Source organism: Salvia miltiorrhiza, chromosome 5 (assembly GCF_028751815.1).
Source record: "Salvia miltiorrhiza cultivar Shanhuang (shh) chromosome 5, IMPLAD_Smil_shh, whole genome shotgun sequence".
In the NCBI taxonomy this organism is placed as follows: domain Eukaryota; kingdom Viridiplantae; phylum Streptophyta; class Magnoliopsida; order Lamiales; family Lamiaceae; genus Salvia; species Salvia miltiorrhiza.
In genome coordinates, this window is record NC_080391.1 from 54611897 (window position 1) to 54634507 (window position 22611).

Below are 22611 nucleotides of genomic sequence, written 5' to 3' on the forward strand. Positions count from 1 at the left end.
ATCTGATTCGCTAATAAGATAAGAGTACTTATAAGTGAGTAACAATTTTGTTAATGCAATGACGCCGAGCAAAAAAATATTTCATTAATTTTTTCTAACTTCTTTTTTTTGACGGAACTTAAAATCTTTATTAAGAATTATTTAGTTCATAACTTCATATTATATGTTAATTTCCGAAACAATGGTGTCAAATGGCCACATTGAACATGTAAACACAATATTTGGCCACTAATTGAAAAAACACAAATTATGGCCATTAATTAGGCAATATGCCTAATATACCCCTAATTGGGCGGACTGGGTAGGGTCAGGAGCGCGGGTCGCGTGCCGGGTAGGATCAGGCACGCGGGTCGAGTTAGGCACTTATGGCACTATTAGTGCCATAAGTGCCAACGAATTTTTTTTTACTCCCCCTGCCATGTCTACCCCCAGACCCCCGACCCCACCCACCCCCAAGCCAAAAGGAACTTTTTAAACACTTCCCCTAGGGTTTAGATATTCCATTTAGGGTTTAGATTATCCATTTAGGGTTTATATGATGTTGTTGTTTCTATATTTGTTCTGCATGTTTGGCACTTATGGCACTAATAGTGCCATAAGTGCTAAAAAGACCATTTTACTTTATTTTATTTTGAATTTTCGTTGGCACTTATGGCACTATTAGTGCCATAAAATAAAATAACAAAAGTAAAGTTTGATTTATTTTTATCTAGGGGGAGTAATTTTTTTTTTTTTGTTTTTGGCTTGGGGGTAGGTGGGGTTGGGGGTCTGGGGGGTAGACAAGGCAGGGGGAGTAAAAAAAATTTCGTTGGCACTTATGGCACTAATAGTGCCATAAGTGCCTAACCCGACCCGCGTGCCTGATCCTACCCGGCACGCGACCCGCGCTCCTGACCCTACCCAGTCCGCCCAATTAAGGGCAAAAACGTCCCAAAGCTATAAAAATGGTCAAAATTTATGTTTTTTTAATGAGTGGTCATAATTTGTGTTTTATAATTCATTTTGGCTATTCCAAAATTTTACTCTTAATTTCCCAAATTTTACCATATCGGGCCTGTGGGCCCCTTATGGTTGCGTTTGGGCTTTTAATGTTTCAAATGCATAGTGTGAGCCTCATTTCAATAAGAACAATTTTTAGGCTTTGTACCTTAGGGGTGAGCACCTGGTTGGACAGGCCCGTCGGATCTAACGGCTCGAAAATTTTTAAATTTGGGCCGATTCGGACTGAATTTTAAGGGAGGACCGACCCACGATCGGATCGAACTCGAACATCGAGTCCGGCTCCGACCCCACCCATCAAAATTTTAAATTTTTATTTTCCCTGTTTTACACTCAATTTTCATATTTAAAATTTAAAAAAGTCCATACGTACGAACACATATCTTAGTCCTCAAATATTCTCAATTCACAATCACAAAAAAAAATTATAAATTAAATTTATAAAAGTCCATACAACCCATTATGTCGTAGGAACTGTAAATTCAATTTTAGAAAGCTCGGTTCCCATTTTGCCGTTGATCGCGTTCCAATAAAAAGAAGAATGTGAAAGAGGTTGAATGATCTGATCTCAATTGTTGTGCTAAAAAATATCACCTATAACAGAAAGCTAGAAGAAACCGAGGATGATGCAAAATAAAGGAACTTTGATATTTTGATTATAACGTAAGGCTTTGAGTGATTGAGAGTATTCGAATGATGATTTTACAACAGGGTTTTACATGTATTTATAAGCAAAATACTAAAAATTCTAGTAGAAATATGATTTTATTTAAACTTATAATAGGATTATAATTCTACATATTTATCTCTTTCTTCATGATAATCTCCTTCTTTATCGGAAATTTGATAGTCTTCAAGATAGTTCCAAATCCCGGAAAATCAGAGTTGCGGAGCTGTTAACAGCGCTATTGTTGTTGGATTGGTCTTAATTGTCTGGTCTTCAAGAAATGCATATTTTTGTCATCATCATCAATCCATATAAACATGCGGAATGGTGTAAAAAACTATAACTATGTAAATTGCACTTTATATTTGCATACGTATTGACGCATATATTAAAATTTGGTAGTCAAATTAGATGTATTTGATTTTAATATAATTTGGGTAATTAATCGGACCGGTTAATCGGTTAACCGGTTAAAACATGGCAGATCAGGCAAAACACAAAACACATTTAGATCGGAGAGTTTCTTTCTCTCCCCAAAAGCACAAAACACGAAACACAAAACAATGGTATTAGCAAAAGAGAGAGAAATGGGTTGAAGGTGCAGAAAAACTCAACAGAAATATAGAAATGATCTTCTTTTCATGGTTTCCTCTTGCAGATCTAACAAAACCCACAAGCACAGAGCCTTATAGACCTCAAAAACATTCACTGAAACGACAAAGAAACCCCTTCCTCCCCTCCCACACACCCAAAAAAAGATAGCTTGCTTTTCCTACCACCAAAAACCAAAAGATTGAATTTTTCGACATCTCCAAAAATCAAGATATTAAAAAATAAAATAAAAAAAATGATACATGAATATAGGTGTTGCAAGTGCAGATTTGAAGGGTTGGTGTTTGGTGAAGTTTGTTTGTACATAGAGTTACTACAAAACTCGTACAACTTTTCTCTATTGGCCGGAGAAGATAATCAGAGCAACCTTAGCTGCCGCGACCGGCGAGTGGAAAAAGGAGAGGCAGAGGCGCCAGAGGCCCGGTAGGAAGAGGCACCGTGGCCGTGGTGGGAGTGGGAGTGGGAGTGGAAAATAATGAAACATAATATTTCAATTACTTACTTATGCAAAAAACGGTTAATTCGGTTTAACCAATCGGTTACTGGTTAAACCGTATAATCGGTATATTTAAAAGTTAATAACCGGTAATCGAATCGAACCGGTAAAAATCGATTATCGATTAGCTAATTAACCGATTTTCCGATTCGGTTACGATTATAACTGGATAATCGGAACCGAATTACCACCCCTAATAATGTTAGAATCTAGAATTTGATTTTATGTATATAATAGCACAATGATAGCTAAATTATTTTCCCTACGAAACTCTAACTATAAATTCTTTTTCTTTGGTTGGCAAAATCATTTATTATTTCGATCGGAAAGTTTAATTATTTTTTTGTCGAATTTGATCGAATTAATTTATCCTTTTAATGCATAAAAAATATTTAAAATATTATAATCCTTACTCATCTATTTTAGGATAATTGTTGCTAGGCTGTATTTGTTATTATTTTATCAAAATACAAATTTAAAATTAAATTATATATTCATTAAATATAAAATAGTAGAAATAGATAGAGTATATGAACACTCACAAATAGATAGAGTATATTCATTAGTATAATTTTGTACACATTATTTTAATATAATGTGTGTATAACTGTATATTATATCAGCTTTAATTTTGTCAGGTTAGTTTTGATTTGGGCAAAATTAAGAGTCGCGATAAATTTCGGAATAGACAAAAGTTTATGTATTTACATTACAACTTTATAGAGTTGGAAAAATACTGAAGTTCACTAATAATTTGTGGATTTACAATCAATTAACGCCTCGAGAAATTATGTTGTGAAATACAAATCTATAAAAAGTAATTAAAAGTTTCATAAACTCTTTCTAGACTACTAGAAATTTTGAAAGAAAAAACATGTAGATATTTTGATGAAAATTTTTAATAGACACTAATGATCATTAGATAAAAAGGATTTAATCTAGATCTTCGTCATTCATTTGATAGGTCTCCAATTATAAAATGAATTCATCTTATTGATTAGAACTATTTTATATAATATAAATAACTCATCAATTATATTTTCAATTATAATAATACAATTAAGAAATATTCTCAATTATATCAACTCATCAATTTTATTTACAATTATGATAATATAACTAAGAAATATATTCCATCTTTTTTGTTTTGTTTATTAAATTTCTAATATCAAGACATAACCCTCAAACGTATTAGATAGCTACAATTTTTCTCAATTAATTATGATTTTTTGATGAGGAGGTAGATTTTTTCCCAGAACCCGAATGATGTTCCGATATTGGCCAGACCTGTTAACCCAGATCATGCCATTTGGACTAGAGCGTGCATAGGATTTTGGCGTCATGAATGGCTAGCTCATGGCATTTAGAAGTAATTAGTATTTTACCCGTGCGATGCACGGTCCAATTATTTATACGTAGTTGTAATAAATAGTAGTAGTACTATAGAATTTTTTAAGTGTATTTAAGTGATACAAAAAAATGCAAAATATTCAAATCGAATTGAAAATTTATATTGTATAATAAAAAAAGATGTAATACCCCGATTTTTCCCAATAGAATATTTTAGTAGAAATCTTGAATTTAGTGTTGAATCCTTTATTTGATACCACCATTATGTGATTAAGAAATTTGGGCCTATATCTATAAGAGCCCAATTATATATTTTTAGTCCATGATCCTTTTAATTTTCAAGAGCCCAATATCAAACTTTTTATTTTATTTTTCCAACCACACTTGATCTACCAAGAAACCCAGATTTCAACACCAAGAGATCATCCACGTTACCTTTGATAGAAAAATAGATAGAAAAATCTGCCCAATGCTTTGATTTGAAATCATCCACGTTACCTTCTTCTTTACCCCATCTACTCTACTGCCTTTGTCTTCTTTAAATTACCCACAGCCCTACCCCATACACTTCACCACAGATGAATCTCATCACTTTCATCTCAATTATACTTCCCAAAATTCGATTTCTTCCAAAATAAGTAAACAAACTTCGCCCTTTTTCTTTACAGAAGCGCCTAAACAAGAGCAGCATAAGCAGTAAAAAACATTCACCTCATCAAGGTTCTATCTTCATACTCAATTTCGTACAAGACTTGTTCTATATTTTCACAACACCAGCATACATATTCAGTTCATGTATTACTTGCAGATAGAACAGAAGCAGAGCTCAGCCCTCTTCATCTTCTTCATAATCACATCACGGTACCCCCAAAGTTTCCATCTTTACTTCATTATTCCCACACTATTCTTTTCGTTCTGATGAACTTTGATGACACACGAAACCAACAAACAAGAAATATACGAATAAAATTCTGCTGATTTAAAATCATCATAGACAATACCATCAAACTTGTGCCTTGACATTTACACTTTGAACTGGACTCTTGTGAAGGAATTGAAGAAACACAGAGAAGAACGAACCCTTAAAATTTTGATAAAACTTCAGTCTTTACAGCTTCGATCTTGCTGCGCTTGATTCTTGTTGTGTGTGTTAGTATGGCGTGAGTTCAATCGGGGCTAGGAGGGGTTGAAGCAGGGAGAGCGGCGGCAGCGGCTGATGGGCTGCTGCTGTTCGGACCGAAGGAGAAGGGGGCGACGGTGAATCTCGCCGTTCGCCGTGAGAGAAAGAGGAGAGGCGGCGGCAATTTTGACGGCCACTGGCTGTCCGGCGAGGGAGGAGGGAAGAAGGCGGCGAAAACGCCGCTATGGTAGAAGGTGGCAGGCGGATGAGTGAGAGGAAGAGAGAGAGAGTGGTTTTCTAATTTGAGCCTTGAGAGAGAGATTTTGGGTTTCTGTATCAGGCGGTTTGATCAATTGGGGGATGGAGATGGAGAAAAGAGGCGGCGGAGAGGTGAAGGGGGCGGCGACGCGGCAGCCGTGGAAGAGCGGCGGCGACCGCAGCTGTTTATGGCGAGAGAAGGGATAGAGACAGAGAGAGTGGGGCGAGATGTTGAGAGGGAGAGTCGGCAGATGCAGATGCTGGTGAGGGTGAAGGTGATGAGCGCCGGCGAAGCGCCGCCGGTCTTGCTGGAGGTGGACGACGGCTTGGGAGAGAGAAGCGATTTCTGTGAGAGAGAGAGACGCATATGAGAATGAACAGGAGAGAGAGAAGTGGTTTGGGCTTGGTTTTATTTCAGTTGGGCTCATTTAATTGGGTTTTAGCATAGTCTTTTATTAGGGTTGGGTTGATTTAATTGCTGGGCTTATTCTTTTTAAGTTGGCTCTTTTCTTAATTGAAATTTGAGCTTTAGTTATTAAAGAATTAGGTTGCCAATTATTATTTATTACTTGGGCCTTAATTTAAGTTGGTTTAATTTATTTTCAAGTTTATAAGTGAGTTTTAAAATTCGGGCATAGCGAATCAGAACTTAGTAGCCTCGTTTTGCTATTATCTAAGGCTAGTATCACGAGACCTATTAAGATTAGATTATCTTGTAGGCTCAATTGACCAAGAGGATTAACATTGCTTTTACGAGACGAGTTACGTTTGACTTCGGACTTTGTCCAATCAAGGTGGGCTTTATTTTACATACAATGTATCTTGAGTTATATAAGCTCTGATATTTCATGAAAGTTATTTGTTTATCCAATATAAATGTTTTTATGTACGTTCTGTTTTGTTTAATGCTCGCATAAGCATCGATCGAGATTCTCATTTGGCCTAACACGTTAGATGAGGATTGTGTACACAAGGTTAGTGGCTCGATGGGTTGATCGCCATCGTGCACTAACAAAGCTAAGAGGCGTTATAAGGGTGCTTGTCTGGATGTGTTCCGAAGCACAGTTATGATTATTGATCTGACCGGGTGCGTCCCGAGATTGATAAATGGGAGAAAATAAAGCGATCCGTCGGTGGCTAGAGGTCCGGGATCATAAACAGCGAGTAACAATCGAACGTTACATGGCGCCACTTAATGAGAAAAGTTTTGTCATGCTTAGAAGTGGATTTCTATTTTTAAAAAAAACCTTCTGAGTCATGATTGTGATATTGGATAAACTGCTTGACTATTTCATAAAATATTTATAAAATGCATAGCCCACTGAGTACACTAGTGCTCAGCCCAAAATATTTTTAAATGTTTTCAGGTTGATCGGCTGGTGCAGATGGGGTTGAGCTGAGGCTAGGGTTCCACGCTGGCTTTTGCTTCCGCTAATGACTAGCTTGTTATCTTGTATTTCAATTCCCTAAACTAAGAACTTCTATTATATGATGCAATATTATCTTGTTGAGTAAACCTTTTTAACTCATATTTCTATTAATAAAGTTATTGTTGGTTATGATCAGAGTCGCGAAACTAAACTTATGCAATCCTGTGAGTTTAAATATTATCAATTGATTAGCATCACTCAATGCCTTTCATTTTATCTCTTCAAATTATAAATAACCCATTTAAAAGGGTAAATTGTCAAGTTTATTCAGCTCTATTAAGTTTTTTTTTCCATTATTTTTCTATTTATTTTTGTCTTGGTAAAACCGGGGTGTTACGTATTAGATAGCTACAATTTTTCTCAATTAATTATGATTTTTTGATGAGGAGGTAGATTTTTTCCCAGAACCCGAATGATGTTCCGATATTGGCCAGACCTGTTAACCCAGATCATGCCATTTGGACTAGAGTGTGCATAGGATTTTGGCGTCATGAATGGCTAGCTCATGGCATTTAGAAGTAATTAGTATTTTACCCGTGCGATGCACGGTCCAATTATTTATACGTAGTTGTAATAAATAGTAGTAGTACTATAGAATTTTTTAAGTGTATTTAAGTGATACAAAAAAATGCAAAATATTCAAATCGAATTGAAAATTTATATTGTATAATAAAAAAAGATAAAAACTGAAAAAACAAAAGTAAGACACAAACATTATCGGATACGCGCAGGGTGCGGGTGCGGGTGCGATTCGCGTGGGATTCGCACGGTCTAACAATATGTAAAATTTTTGCACGTAGAAATAATCAATACACATAAAATATAAGAAAAATAAATATAATAAATGTAAACACACACACACACATATATATATATATATATAATTTTTAATGAAATTTTGTAGTGTTGTATGGGATACGTGTTTTGATAAATGATTGTGAGATGTGTATAAAGTAAAAAAAGAGATCCTTTAAAATTGAATGGAGAAAAAGACAAATCAAAGTTAATGGGTTAGATAGTCGTATCTTTTTGTAAATATTGAGAGTGAATGAGTTTAAAATATAAGAAGTAGTTTTCAAAAAGATAAAAATTCACAGACAAATGAAGTAATATATTAAAAATTACCAACATCAAACATTCTGTAAAACTTACCTATGAACAATATTATGAGTAGGTGCAATTTTCATCATCATATCCATATATCATAATTTTCAGACTTCGACGATTAGTAACTCTAGATGCAGATTGACTCTAGCTAACTTGTACTAATCATCATCACATAAGACACAGTAAATGTTGGAACTTGAACGGTAATCTTAGATTCGACACCATCAACGACGATCGAGGTATTAAAATCGTATGTACAACATTAACTTTTTAAAATAACTGATGATTATGTGTATTTGAACATTTATTTTTATTTAAAAACTTAGACAAATTTCTTCCAACAAATTGCTACTTGAGTTAGATTTGCATGCAATATCTAAACTTCAATAATTATGAACATCATATTTAATGAAATTGATCATATATTGATTCATCATATCAATAACATCCAACGTAGGAGTAAGTAGATCTCTATCTTGTAAGTAAAAATCATAATCACAATAAGTGTTAGACACTATCTCATGTAACGACTCTCCAGAATAATCGAGCAAAATATCGCTTGGTATTTTAACAACAATGAACATCCTTTAGAATCATCAATGATTCTATCTACTTGCAAGTTGCAATCCAAGCAGAAAATTATTCCAATTCATGAGCTTTATTAGTAGATGAAACTTGCTAAAGTACCATATCCAATGTCAATATCTCAAAATCACGAGGTTACTCAAAATATAAGAAGATAATAATTAACAATTTTTTGTTGGAAACCTTTAGGGATGACAGATAAGATTTGAATAAAATCAACACTGGATACAATAATTTTGCTCCAAAAGAAAAAAATTTATAAGATTCAACAAATATTGACATTATATGTAGCAAAGTTCATTTCGGAGTCTTAAAATATTATTTGTACATCATAAAAGCTTCATTTCAAATAATAAGTTTATCTTTCACCATAAGTTATCTTTCATTGCAAATTGATCTACAACAAAATTTATACTTTAAACATGAATAAGAGAACCTCATTGATCAAAACTATGTATAACCATTTTATATATAAGAAAAAATTTATAACTTAATAAAAATATTATAAACCTAGCTAACTATAATACAAATATAAAAAATGCATTATACCTTCGATTTAATTTAATAGGGGTATAGAGTAAACTCTATCCCATCCTCACTTATTCACCTCGATTTTAAATCTATCTTTCATTCTTCTCGCTTTCTTTCATCCTCAACCCCGCTCATTTATATTTTTCACTCTTCTCTTCTCTTCTTCCTCCCCTACTTTCGTAAAAATACACACACACAAGTATATTAGGTCTACATGCAGCTATCATATTTGAAATAAGGTCTTCAGCGGCAAAAATAATGAAATCTATGTTATTTGATAATAATTTTTCGAGAAGCAATATTTTTTTTGGGTTAAGTTATGACATTAATTATAAAAAAATATTTCTTCTCGAAAAATTATTATCAAATAACTCGTAAGTCTCATGTTCAAATCAAATGAGTGATAAAAAATATGTTTTTCTTATAATACACACACACACACACACACACACACACATATATATATATATATATATATAATTCAAAGTATATAAATCATTGCAACTATATAACCAATACTTCGTATGTCCCATAAAAATACTCTCTTCGTCTCACTTATCTTGACACTTATATTTTGAGGACGAAAATTAAGAATAAGGGGTTAAGAGTGTAAAGTTGATGGAGACCATTTACTTAATGTGTGTAGCTAGTAGGGACCGCATACTATTTTTTAAAAATGTCATTTAAAATTAGACAAATTAAAAAGGAATTTGTGTCAAGATAAATGAGACGGAGGGAGTAGTATTTAGTTGTTTTAATACATTCATAAACAATAGTACATTCTCATTTGTAGACATTACCCCACAACAAATCAATACATAGTTATGTTAAATATATCAACTTATTTGCTTATTATACTACATATGCCTCATCAATTAGGTTCATTTATCCACTAAGATTACAATTAGTAAATCATTTTAACACTACTCCTAATATGAGATCATTTGAACAATACAATATAAAGTATCATTTGTTATTTATTTTAATGTCATTTACAATTAGTAAATCATTTTAACACTGCTCGTAATGTGAGATCATGGCTCAGCCAAGTTTGGTTCACACGCAGAGCCATGATCCGCACAAGGGAGATCCAACATGAGATCAACTCTAATAATTGTAGATTATAAATACAAAACACATTATTTTTAAAACTAAACCCTATTTTTCTGTGACAACACCGACCATATTATAAAACACTACAAATTCTCTATATTAATTTATTGTCTCTCTATAAATATTGGATTCATGGATTAGTTTCCACTAAATTATTTATTCAACCCATGAATTGTTTGTTTCTTTTTTAAATTGGAATCCAATCCTTTTTAATTAATAAAAAATTTAAAAATCTTTTAATACCATTCATGAACTCTTCTTATTTAATACCTTTTTTTAGTTTACGTTTTTGAATTAAATAATTTTATTTATATTTGTATGATTCATATCCATGTAATTATTTATTTATTAGTATTATTGTAAGTAAGTAAAGATGAATCATGAGATAATAAATTTCAATTTCTTCGTCTTATATATAATACAAAAGTGGTTCACATATTGGATAACTGAATAAAAATTAATTTTATATTAAACTTAATAGAAAAAACTTAGTATTATTTTTACCCGTGCGATGCACGGTCTATATATTCATACGAATTTGTAATGCATCATAGTAGTATTATAGAATTTTTTATAAGTGTATATAAAAAGAAAGTATATTATTGTGAGATAACAATCTACTTCCTCCGTCCCAGTAATGAAAACAATATTCATTTGGGCACAGAGATTTAGAAAAGATAGTTTAGGTGATAAAGTGTTGTGGCCACCCTCATTAATAGTATTTGATTAGTTTAAGTTTATGATAAAGTGTTGTGGCTCACCCCTTATGATACTCTTTATTATTGCGACAACCCAATAAGGAAAGTGCGTCTTTATTATTGGAACGGAGGTAGTATCTTTTTATAAAAATAATGAATTCATTATTAACTTTAATATATTTAAGAATAAATAAAATTTTGCTCCTTCCAAATTCAAACCAAGTGCTATAGTTTTCTATAAACTTAATACAATTAAGAATAATCTTCCATTCTTATTTTATCTAAAGATTTTGATTACACAATTTTAGATTTATATATACAAAATAAAACGAAGTAAACTATTGACGTGGGTAGCTGTTGTTATTTTATTTTCACAAATTATGGGATTAATTTTGTAGGCCCAACTCATGAATTTAAATATTGGTGATTTTGTTTTCAAGACCTAATTGCTTTTCCTATTTGTCATCTAAAAGTTCTATAGTTGTTGCAGTATATTCGAATATATTAATATATGGTGATATTGTTGGAACAAAAAAAAAACATGTGTAGCTACTTTTCTTTTTAAATATGGATTATAATTACAATAATGTATAAATATGGATTCTAATTAAAAGAATGTATATATCATATAAAAATATATCATACAAAACCAATATCAAAGTTGATCCAACCTTCTCACAAAAATACAAAATTTGTCATTTTATCTAAATCCTATTTTCTTACAGGCAACCATCCTATTGTTAAACTTTATAAATTCTCTACACTCATCTCTGGTCTCACATTCTCTATCTCTAAATATTTGGATCCATGGATTATTTTATAATTGAATTATTTATTTAACTCATGAATTATTTGTTTCATTTTAAATTAGAATTTCATACCTTTTGATTAATAAAAAAGTAAGTCTTAAAATCGCATGGTACTATTCATGCACCATCCTTATTTATTTCAAGTTTTTTAATAAACTTAATACAATTAAGAATAATCTTCCATTCTTATTTTATCTAAAGATTTTGATTACACAATTTTAGATTTATCTATACAAAATAAAACGAAGTAAACTATTGACGTGGGTAGTTGTTGTTATTTTATTTTTACAAATTATGGGATTAATTTTGTAGGCCCAACTCATGAATTTAAATATTGGTGATTTTGTTTTCAAGACCTAATTGCTTTTTCTTATTTGTCATCTAAAAGTTCTATAGTTGTTGTAGTATATTCGAATATATTAATATATGGTGATATTGTTAGAACAAAAAAAAAAAAAAAAACATGCGTAGCTACTTTTCTTTTTAAATATGGATTATAATTACAATAATGTATAAATATGGATTCTAATTAAAAGAATGTATATATCATACAAAACCAATATCAAAATTGATCCCACCTTCTCACAAAAATACAAAATTTGTCATTTTCTCTAAATCCTATTTTTTTACAGGCAACCATCCTATTGTTAAACTTTATAAATTCTCTACACTCATCTATGGTCTCACATTCTCTATCTCTTAATATTTGGATCCATAGATTATTTTATAATTGAATTATTTATTTAACTCATGAATTATTTGTTTCATTTTAAATTAGAATTTCATACCTTTCGATTAATAAAAAATTAAGTCTTAAAATCGTATGGTACTATTCATGCACCATCCTTATTTATTTCAAGTTTTTTAATTTGTTTTTTTTTTCTTTCAAATTAGATGTTTTTTATATTTATACGAATCAGAATTATTTATTTACAAAATTTTCTTCTTATGCAAAAGTGATATTTATCTACTGGATAACTAAATGAATTTTAATTTACATTACTACTTTCCCAAAAATTTATTAAAATTATGTGCTTGTATCTTTATTAATAAAATTGAACTTGTATGGTTTACTTGCATTCATAATCCATAATTTAAAACAATATTCTCTTCTTATTTTTTCAATTTTACCTATATTTTTTCTAAATTACAAATTAACTCATGAAACATTCAATTTTATTTGATGTTTGTAATTTATATCATTATTACATTATCATATTTGAACCATATCTATAATAAATAAAATTAGCTATAATAGATAGAAAAAAAATCTATGATTTATGTATAATATTTTTCTTTTGAGAGGAAATATGTATAATACTCAATAACTTATATTATGTGTTATAGAAACCAATAACCCATTTATAACATGATAGTTTTGAAACCTTAACTGGATTAAATAACCTAAAACTCTATAATGGATTCAGCGCCGCTTATATCTGTTCTTTATTTGCAGTACAACTTTTTTTGTTTTGATTATGCAGTACAACATTTTTGAAAGGCAAAATGGAGTACAACCCTAATTTTAATTGTTATGCAGCGCCGACTCTCATCTTCTCTTTCTATTTCTTTTTCAATTTCTTCATTATCTCTCTTCTAAAGCAGCACCGCTTCTTCTTCTCTCTACTCTCACCCTCTCGGTTCCTCTTGCGCCGCATCGCGCCTGCGCCGTTGCCGGAGTCGGCGCTCTCTCTCTCTGCCCTCGACATCTCTCCCTCTCTGACCATTTCTCTCGTCACCTTGTCGGAATCCACCCTTCATCGCCGTCTGCCTTTGTTCTCTAGATCCGGCGCCGCCTTCCATCCATCTCCCTTGCTATTAGATATAAAAGAAGAAATCTCATTTACTGTTGCTGAATACTGTTATGCCTACGTGGCGCTTAGATGGTAGGTTGTTATAACTAAATTATAGATACACTATATTGTGTATACATGTAACCGATTGTATCACAGCTCTATATATATGAGCTCAGCTGCTTAATGAAGTTGGTTTTTGCAGTTACCAAAATATCTTTGCATTTGTGAATTTTATATTTTGATATGGTATCAGAGCTGAGTTTTTTTCTCTCGATCCTCTGCTTCCGCTCAATCGTTTTTTTTTCAACCCTAGTTTCTATGGATCCTTCCATATCTACCATATCTCCTACAAATCTACCATCTATCCATCCGATCAGTGTAAAACTTGATCGATCCAACTACAGCTTCTGGGAAACGCAGGTTCAAGCCACTGCTCGTGCCTACGGATTTGATGATGTATTGCTATCAAATTCTGCACCGCAACAATTTTCTTCTAAAACTGGAGATTCAACTCCAACCAATGAGTATTTGATCTGGCTACGCCGTGATCAATTCGTCTTCAGCAGGCTCCTGGCTTCCATTTCTCCTTCTATGATTGGTTATGTCAGACGCTGCACTACATCGGTGCAACTGTGGATGACATTTGAAAAACTTTTCCACTCTCAATCGAAGGCTCGATCAGCACAACTTCGATTTCAACTTCAGACTTTGAAGAAAGGAGATCTCACCATTGAAGATTATATCCTCAAATTCAGAGGAATCTCTGATCAGCTGTTCAGTATTGGTCAACAGATCTCTGAGGCAGATTTAGTTACTTACATCCTTGGAGGTCTTGGTCCAGAATTTGAGAGTATAAGTGTGTTCCTTCAATCACGCTGTGAAGAAATATCCTTAGATGAAGTTCAGTTTGCTTTGCAAACACATGAGATTCGAATTCTCAATCAAGCATCATCTATACTATCTGGTGGTTTTTCTGGTTCTAATTCACATGTAGCAGCTCAAGCTAATATAGCATACAATCAGAAATCCAACAACAAAGGAAAAGGTGGTGGTGGTGGTTACTCAAATGCGAACAATAATTCAAGAGGCTACAACAATCGTGGAAGAGGTGGTGGCAAGTACAATGGTGGTAATAGTGGTAATAAACCTATTTGCCAACTATGTGGTAAGCCAAATCATGTAGCCATTAAATGCTTTAAGAGATTTGATGTGAGCTTCACTGGTGTTGAACCTAATACCTACTCTACTCCTACTCCACCACAAGCACACTTCACCAACACTGACACCACCAACCAATCTTCTCAATTTTCCTTCTCAAACACTATTCCTCCGCCTCACACTCATCCATCTGCAGCCTATACTATATCTCCATCACAAAACACTACCTCTGGCTCTGATTGGTACCTAGATACAGGTGCCTCAGCCCATGTTACCTCTGATCCAGGAAATCTTCATCATCAATCACCCTATCTTGGCCAAGACACTCTCACAGTAGGTAATGGCTCTAAACTCTGCATCAGGTTCAGCCACTTTATCTTCTAAAAAGGGTTCACATACTCATTCTGCACTTTCACTGAACAATATTCTCCTGGTTCCACACATCACAAAGAGTCTACTGAGTATTTCAAAACTCACCTCTGATAACAATATATTTCTGGAATTTCACTAAAATTTTTGTTGTGTTAAGGACAAGGTTACCAACCAAATCTTGTTGGAGGGCACTCTTAAAGACGGCTTGTACCATCTGGACACCTATCCGCGTCAACAATCATCGACTCCTCCTGCTTGCTATAAAACAACTGTTCATCCTTCAGGTTCTGTCCAATCTAGTATAGATATTTGGCACTCTCGGTTAGGTCATCCATGTAAGAATGTACTTCATTTAGTTCTCAAACTGTAACAGCCCGGCTCCAGAGTTGACGGCTGTCCCCACAGACCAACACGAGTCTTTTCTAGCGTGTTTTGTCCTCACTCGCACGCTCCCTGAGAAACTTCCCAGGGGGTCACCCATCCCGGAATTGCTCCAAGCCAAGCACGCTTAACCTTGGAGTTTCTTCCACATGGGCACCAGAAAAGAAGATGCATCTTGTTGATATGAGTAGCACCTATCAAATCACTTAAGCTCTCCTTGAATATGCAGTCCCATACCTGCATATTCTTGGAATCCCTCTCGTTCGGGTGTGTTTCGGTTCATCCCTGCGCCCCTCCGCTTGGAAGTCTTAATCGGAGTCGCTCATTGTCCGTGCCTCTTTTGCACCGGCGATCACTCCACACTTCATCCCCGGGCGTCACAGGCCCACCAGCTTCCGCTTGGTTCGTCCCAGAACCACACCGTACTGGGAGAGGTTCGGCTCTGATACCACCTGTAACTTGTCCTCACTCGCACGCTCCCTGAGAAACTTCCCAGGGGGTCACCCATCCCGAAATTGCTCCAAGCCAAGCACGCTTAACCTTGGAGTTTCTTCCACATGGGCACCAGAAAAGAAGATGCATCTTGTTGATATGAGTAGCACCTATCAAATCACTTAAGCTCTCCTTGAATATGCAGTCTCATACCTGCATATTCTTGGAATCCCTCTCGTTCGGGTGTGTTTCGGTTCATCCCTGCGCCCCTCCGCTTGGAAGTCTTAATCGGAGCCGCTCATTGTCCGTGCCTCTTTTGCACCGGCGATCACTCCGCACTTCATCCCCGGGCGTCACACAAACATATTCAGCCCACTCTCACAAAACAAGTACCTAGATTTTGTGATGCTTGTACTGTAGGAAAGATGCATTGTATGCACTTTAATTCAGTACCTATTAAGACTACTGCACCATTTCAAATTGTTCATTCTGATGTTTGGGGCCCAAGTTCTGTTATGTCTGTAGATGGCTTTAAATACTATGTTCATTTTGTTGACGATTATACTAGATTTACATGGCTCTTTCCTTTACACTCCAAATCTGAAGTATACCAAAAATTTGTCCAGTTTAACATGTTTGTAGAGAGGCAATTCAATACCAAAATCAAGGTCTTACAATCTGATTGGGGAGGTGAGTATAGAGGTCTTCAGCCACTTCTTGCTAGTCTTGGGATCATATTTAGACACCCATGTCCATATACACATCAACAAAATGGGAGGGCTGAGAGAAAACATCAACATATAACAGAACTAGGCCTCACTCTTCTTGCATCTGCCCATATTCCACTGAAGTTTTGGTGGGATGCTTTCTCTACGGCCATTCATCTCATAAATAGAGTGCCTTCTCCATCGTTAAATAATGTCTCTCCATTTCAGTTACTATATAACAATTCTCCTCACTACTCTCTTCTCAAATGTTTTGGGTGCAGTAGCTTTCCTTTTCTTAGGCCATACAACAACTCCAAACTCCAGTTTAGATCAGCCAAGTGTGTATTCCTTGGCTACAGCTCATCTCAAAAAGGCTATAAGTGTCTTCATCCATCTGGGAGGGTTTATATAGCTAGAACCGTGATGTTTAATGAATTAGAATATCCATATTCTGATTTGTTCCCATCTCAGGTACCTAAAAATTCCCTTGAATCTAGTTCTCTTGGTCCAATCACATATCCAGTACCTGTCCCAACTATTACTCAGTCTGTTCCTACTCATAATCCTAGCCCATCTCTAAATAATCAGTCTCCCTCTCATGCTTCTCCCTCATCAAACTTCTCCAATCTTCCTCATGCATCTCCTCCATCTTCCCAACCCTCACAAGTACCCACTGTCACAAATGTATCCTCCTCATTTGCTCATTCTCATCACAATTTTCATCCCATGCGCACCAGAGCTAAGGCTGGCATCATTAAACCTAAAGTGTTTATGGCTCACACTGATAACACTGGCACTACTACATTTACTGTTATTGAACCTGTTACCACTTCCTCTGCCCTTGCTCAGCCTGCTTGGCAGAAGGCTATGGAACAAGAGTTCAATGCCATTATATCAAAATCCACGTGGGAGTTAGTTCCTTACTCTGCTGATATGAACTTAATACAGTGTAAGTGGGTGTTTAAAGTGAAAAAGAAGGCCGATGGTTCATTGGATCGTCTTAAAGCAAGACTTGTGGCTAAGGGTTTTCAACAAAGGGCTGGCTTAGACTTCTTAGAAACGTTTAGTCCAGTGGTTAAACCAGTTTCTATTAGACTAATGTTTTCTCTTGCAGCCATATTCCACTGGGATGTTCAACATATTGATGTGAACAACGCATTTTTAAATGGTGACTTGGATACTCCTGTATACATGGAACAACCCGAAGGCTTTGTGGATACTGCTCGACCACATCATGTGTGTAAACTAAAGAAGTCGCTTTATGGGCTCAAACAAGCACCCCAGGCGTGGTATGATAAACTGAAAACTCATCTACTGCAGTATGGTTTTAAATTTTCTGCTTCAGACCATTCTTTTTTCTACATGAGGAAGAATGGCAAACTCTTATTGGTTCTGGTTTACGTGGATGATATTCTCATCACCGGCGAAGAATCCTCAGCTGTCACTGCTCTTATCAACACTCTTTCAGCTGCTTTTGCTCTTAAATCACTTGGCACTGTCAACTACTTCCTTGGTATTCAAGTTACTAAGACTGAGACTAATTCATACCAGTTGAATCAGTCTAAGTATATCAGCGATCTACTCACAAAGACAAATCTTCTCAACAGCAAACCTCAGCCATCACCATATGATTTGGGCACCAAACTTCATGCCACAGACAGTCCACAGTTCTCTGATCCTACCTTGTTCAGAAGCATCATTGGGGCACTACAATATCTTACACTTTCTAGACCTGACATCTCCTTCAGTGTCAACAAACTAAGTCAATTTCTCCATCAACCAACTGAGCTTCATTGGAAAGCTTGCAAGCGTCATCTGCGATACCTTAAAGGAACTATTGATTATAGTCTTATATTTCACTCCTCCTCACAGTATCTTCATCTCACGACCTTTACTGATGCTGATTGGGCTGGCTCATTAGATGATCGTAAGTCAACCGGTGGCTATTGTGTGTTTCTTGGCCCCAATCTCCTATCTTGGAGTTCCAAGAAGCAGAACGTTGTGTCTCGCAGCTCCACCGAATCCGAGTATAGGGCTCTCGCTGACTCTGCTGTTGAAGTTATATGGATTACATCTCTTCTTTTCTGAATTAGGGATTACACTTGCTCAGAAGCCTGTCATATGGTGTGATAATAAAAGCGCTGCGGCCATAGCTACAAATCCAGTCCTCCATGCTCGGACTAAGCATATTGAAATTGATACGCATTTTGTGCGAGATAAAGTCCTCAAGAAAGAATTAGATGTTCGTTATGTTTCTACCACTGATCAAGTCGCGGACATCTTTACCAAGCCATTCACTGCGATTCGTTTTCGGCAACTCCTTGACAAATTTCCCATGGAAAAAGGATAGCTCCGTTTCAATAGGGGTTGTATTAGATATAAAAGAAGAAATCTCATTTATTGTTGCTGAATACTGTTATGCCTACGTGGCACTTAGATGGTAGGTTGTTATAACTAAATTATAGATACACTATATTGTGTATACATGTAACCGATTGTATCACAGCTCTATATATATGAGCTCAGCTGCTTAATGAAGTTGGTTTTTGCAGTCACCAAAATATCTTTGCATTTGTGAATTTTATATTTTGATACTTGCTCTCTTATCAGAACCACAACCACCCGTTTGCCTTTGGTAGATCTATAACAATCTACACAAAGTGTTAGCATAAAAATGAAGATCTTTATGTTCTTTAGTTTCGTTTTTTAGATTTTCATTTTTTAGTTTTTCATTTTTTTGGGGGTTTATGGTATCATTTTTGTAGATCTATGAATATATACATAAATTTATTCTTAAACGAACAATTTATCCCTTTTTCTCTCTATATGTAGGCGCATCTGATCTGATTTTTGGGTCTTCTTTTTTGGGAAGAAGAAGAGAGACCTTATCGCTAAGGTCTACAGCAGGCGATTTGTGTAGGCAAGTTTTGATTTGGCTGCTGTTTCTGGGGCTCTGTTGTTGAAGCTATGTTCCTCATCTAATTCTTCCTTCTCTAATCACTGCATTCGCGAATTTGTTTACCTTCGCATATTAATTTTGCAGATCTGTGAACATCTTTATTTTTTTCGTGTGAACATTTCTACGAACATTTGTACTTTTTTTTCTTTATTTACATGTTTGATTAAAAGAATTCCAACTGATTCTCAGTTTTTAGTTTATTAATGATGCTTGAAAATTGGGAAAAAAATGTTTTAGCAGAAAAAGAACATAAAAAACACTATTCATTTGTGGGTATGGAGCAATAGTGTACATATACAATCTGTTCCTGTAAATCATTAATATATGCTACTACAATCATTTTATTTCTTGCTTTTGCAGATCCAAGCGACGACTTCATCTTTACAATCATTTTTTTTTTTCTTGTTTTTGCATATCGAAGAGATGACTATCAAAAATATTAGCCTCTTCATGTATAAACTAGAAATAATTGTTGTAATATCACATAGTATTTCTATTGTAATTGTGACTAATAGTAATTAGCCAAAAACTAAACAAAATAAAAGTAAACATAAAAACCAAAAAACATGAAAAAGAAATAGAAGAACCAAAAATAGAGAGAAAGAATTTGCATTGTTAAAAATTTTCTGAAATGATCTGATATTTATAGGCTCAAGTGTTCAACAAATTGGCTCTAAATTGACTGTTTTTAAATTTCAAATATCAATTTGGGCGCCAGTTTTGGAGCCAAAATTAATAAAACCAGCTGTATAAAGTAAAATAGAAATATTAAAATAATAATTCTGACAATTTTAATGCAGTATCCCATGTGCCAACAAATACAGCAGTTATGTAGCTCTATTACCCAGCAGTTAAAACAGACGTTGTATCCACTGGGCTATAGATTGCTGCTCACTAGGGATGTCAATCGGGCCAACCCACTCGGTTTCGGGCCAACCCATTCGGTTTCGGGTTATTTTCGGTTCGGGCTAGTCGGTTTTTTTATTTTTCGGGCTAAAATTTTTTGACCCTAACCCTAACCCACTCGGTTTCGGGCTAGCCCGTTCGGGCCCACAAATTTATGATTTTTTATATGTATAATTTTTTTATATGGATAATCATATTATTGGAATAAAAATATGTCGTGCTTTTTAAATCAAAACATTTCGCCTTATTTTAGATACAAAAATCAGTGTCATTTTAATATAAATTTACATAATATCTAATTTTAACTTTGTTTCCGATAAAAGTTGTACATAGATATAACATAAATTACTATTTTTCTTTGACTTTTATATCATAAATATTTATTATTAATCGTTAGAAAAAATCAAAACATATTATACAAGCATTAAAATGTTACTATCAAACTAAAAAGTAAAGTATTAAAGTTTAAAAATCAATTATTAAGAAAGTGTTCGGTTAATCGGGCCAACCCACTCGGTTTTCGGGCCAACCCTATCGGGCTCGGGCTATTTTCGGTTCGGGCCATTCGGGCTAAATTTTTTTCGGGCTAAAAATATTCAGCCCTAACCCACCTTTTTTATCGGTCTATTCGGGTCGACCCGTCGGTTTCGGGCTTTTTTGACATCCCTACTGCTCACTGGCGGGAAACAATTGCAGCCCAAACTTGTGCTTTTGTATAAGTATAGATATTTTATTTTTGTGTTAATGTAAATATGTAAATTTTTTTTAGAGAATGAAAATGCACTTAATTGTCAATTATCTTTTGGTGTAATAATAATAATAATAATAATAATAATAATAATAATAATAATAATAATAATAATAATAATAATAATAATAATAATCTGATTTGCTAATAAGCTGTGTTGCACAGGTGCGAGAGGGCGGGTGCGGGAGCGATACGATTCGGATGCGGGAATACGGATTTTTAAAAATTATAAGGTGCGATTCGTGAATGATACGTCTGTTATATTTATATATTTTTTATTATATGTGACCAATCAAATTGAAAAAAAGAAAAGAACATTCACAAATTAAATATTGCATTGCAAATATAAGTTAAAGTAAAAGTTTCAATAACGAAGTTCTTCAAAAATTACAAAAGAGCCCAAAAATAATGAAAAAAAAAATCGCATTGCAAATATAAGTAAAGTAAAAATTTCAATAAATTGCATGTAAAAGTTTCAAATTGCATGTAAATATAACTCAAAAATTACAAAAAAGTCCAAAAAATAATTGAAAAAATTGCAAAATGGCCCAAAACGCACCATATTTGTGGGTGCGCGAATCGGATTCGCGAATCCCTTTTTTTTTTTTTGAGGGGATTCGCCACCTAGCGAATCCCACCCGCACCCGCACCCGCACCCGCACCCTGCGCGTATCCGATACTGCACTATTGAAGAATCCGTGCATCATAGCTAATAAGAGAACAATAGTTATAAGTGACGAACAATTCTGTAAAAGCAATAAAAAATATTTCATTAATACTAACTTTAAATCTTTTGTTTTTACTGAGCTTAAAATCTTTCATTAATTTTTTTGACGGAGCTTAAGAATTATTTAGTTCATAACTTAAATGGTAATTTATCCCAAATTTTACCATATCGGGCCAATGGGCCCCGTAGGGTGACGTATGGACTTTTAATGTTTCAAATAGTTATGTGAGCATTATTTCAATAAGTTAACAATTTTAAGCCTTTGTACCTAAACCTTATATTAGACATCAATTAATATTCCAAATTTAATTTCTCACAAATAAATAAGTAACAAATTTCTTAAGTCAAGTGGTTCACGCGGGATTGTTTGACACAAATAACTTTAAATTGTAGAAAATAATAGTAAAAATTTTATAATTAAGACTGTTTAGACTAGGAAAAAGTGTAAGTGTTGGGTTAACTTTTATGTTACAGTAATTTATTATCATCTCACTTTAGCAGCATCTATATCTGTATTTATTAAAAAGACATCTTTATCGTTTGAACTAAATTGGGCCTATAATATCAAATGGGCCAATAATTAATCATAAATCAGCCCATACACATGAAATTGGCATCGGAGCCACCACGTACAAACAAAAATCAAAAGT

General features: G+C 34.2%; 2 long non-coding RNA genes across 2 annotated transcripts; one reads left to right on the forward strand and one right to left on the reverse strand.

Moving 5' to 3' along the window:
• The first annotated feature begins 4588 nt into the window (after positions 1 to 4588).
• LOC131025135 (uncharacterized) lies at positions 4589 to 7061 on the forward strand. Its single transcript, XR_009102091.1, has 3 exons — positions 4589 to 4844; positions 4933 to 6296; positions 6870 to 7061. It is a non-coding gene; the product is annotated as an uncharacterized LOC131025135 (long non-coding RNA).
• Positions 7062 to 13345: 6284 nt separating this feature from the next.
• LOC131025136 (uncharacterized) lies at positions 13346 to 20470 on the reverse strand. Its single transcript, XR_009102092.1, has 2 exons — positions 19217 to 20470; positions 13346 to 13586 (listed from the first exon to the last, which is right to left on the reverse strand). It is a non-coding gene; the product is annotated as an uncharacterized LOC131025136 (long non-coding RNA).
• Between the last annotated feature and the right edge of the window lie 2141 nt (positions 20471 to 22611).